Raw genomic sequence first — 2147 nt, 5'->3', positions numbered from 1 at the left:
ACGGGACCTGAACCTGTTCAGCCTCCAAACGAGAAGGCTGAGGGGGGATCTTGTGGCCTGTTACAAACTAGTCAGGGGGGACCAGCAGGCATTGAGGGAGTCCCTGTTTCCTCGAGCACTGCCAGGAGTGACTAGAAATAATGGTCACAAGCTGGCAGAGGGTAAATTCACTGTCAGGGCGGTTAGGATCTACGGATTTGGTGACCTGGTTGTAGAAGGCCACCAGGTTGGTCTGACAGGACCTGCCACTAATGAACCCGTGTTGGCTGCCCCTGAGCATAATCTCCCCCACTGGCCCCTCGTGAACATGTGCCAAGATAATTCTCTCAAAACACTTGCCCAGGATCGAAGTAAAACTGACTGGCCTATAGTTTCCCAGGTCCTCCTTCCTCCCCTTTTTGAAGATGGGAACCACACTGGCCCTCTTCCAGTCCTATGGCACCGCACCAGAGCACCACGAGTGCTCGTACAGCCGTGCCAGGGGTCCCGCAATGACCGCAGCCAATTCCCTCACACTCGGGGGTGGAGATCGTCCAGACTGGCTGAAGTAAATACGTCCAGTCCCTTCAGACGTTCCCTGACTAGATCCTCCCTGACCCTTGGCCGGGGTGCGCCTCCCCTGGGGCCTGAGGGGGCCGGTGGGGGGGCTGATCTGGTCCCTGCTCAGGAAAATGGAGGCACTTGTCACTTGAACCCAGCATTTCTGGCCCAGCTATGCAAGATTTTGATTTTGATTTTTTTGCAATTCAATGAGACTCGGCTCCAAGGTCTCCAGTGTGCTCCCTGCATCGCCGGCTTTTGCAGATTGCCCGAGTCTCATAACTTCTGAGTGCGTCTCATAAAGCCCTGGCTGCTGGGAAGCAGGATGGAGCATGGGCATTTCAGCGGTCACTTAAAGGGGAGGTTTCTAGCAAAGTTTCTAGTACTAAGGGCTGGAGAGAAAATTTTAAACATGTGAAGTAAGGATAGCTGGGTGGGGGAATAAAGAAAGCAAGCAGGTGACTCAGAAAGAGGACTTAGTGGTTTGTTTGCTTTTTAAGATAATCGCATTAGTTTTTTAAGCCAACCGTATGATTTTGGAGTACCCGACTCTGGCTTTCTGAACTATGTAAAGCTGGTGGTACTGGTCCTTGCCTGGTCTGTAACAGAATGGGGTTTTTTGGTATCATTCAGTTGATCTTTTCCCCTGCAGCAAGGTGCAAAATGGGTGAAATCTGTGGGTAACAACTGACATCTGTTTATAAATGACCGGACACCCTCCTGTACACTGCAGCATAAAAAAATCTTTTAAAAGATCTTCAAAAAATGTCCTGACACTCACCTTGCTGGGGTCATCTGACCGCAGCAGTCTTTCCTGCCCAAGTGCAGCGGGGCTGGACCCGAAGATCTATAAAGGCCCCTCCAGCCCCTAACGACTATGAAACTATAAATCTAAATAAAGAAATGTTGCGTTGGACAAACATCACAATGAAGTCGGGATCTCTCTGTATTAACAACCTTTTCCAGGAGCAGGTTGTTGGCTGCCGTGGTTCCTCTACTTTACCTGCGGCCGGTTCAGGTGCTGTGCTGTGTCGGGGTTGAAAGCAGTTTTTGCAAAGGGTTTCGATTCTGGCTTTGTATAGGATGGTTTGGATAGGGCTGATCCGGCGTCAAGCAGGGGGTTGGATTAGATGGGACCTTGGGTCCCCTCCAGCCCAACTTCCCGATGAGTCTACGAAGTGAGCAGAAAGGAGGCACAAAGTGAAAGACTGGCAAACAGTTTTTCTCACCGTTCACCCAGCTCCATTTCTACTTCAAACCAAATCCCAGTCGATCCCAGTTACATAACGTAATGAATAGTAACCTAAGCTCAGCTGTTACACAAGAAAACTTGAGGCACTTCCTGTTCCAATTTCATCTCTTCATAATCGATGCGTTTCTGGATCACGCTGTTTGCTTTGCTCTGGGCTCAGTATAACTTCATTAAGCAAAAGCATAAAGTCCGTGTTATTTATTTATTCCACCTGATAAAACCAGGATATTACCCCCGCTGTGACAACACGGGTTAATTTTCAGTGAAGTTCTTTTGGCAAACTGTTAATACAATGAATCGCTCCTATCAGATCCAAGATAAAAGGCTGTCACATCATAAGCTCATTTCAGTCCTT

Source organism: Gavialis gangeticus, unplaced genomic scaffold (assembly GCF_001723915.1).
Source record: "Gavialis gangeticus isolate Ggan-Ray unplaced genomic scaffold, GavGan_comp1, whole genome shotgun sequence".
Classification (NCBI taxonomy): domain Eukaryota; kingdom Metazoa; phylum Chordata; order Crocodylia; family Gavialidae; genus Gavialis; species Gavialis gangeticus.
Note: the sequence above shows the minus strand (reverse complement) of the source record.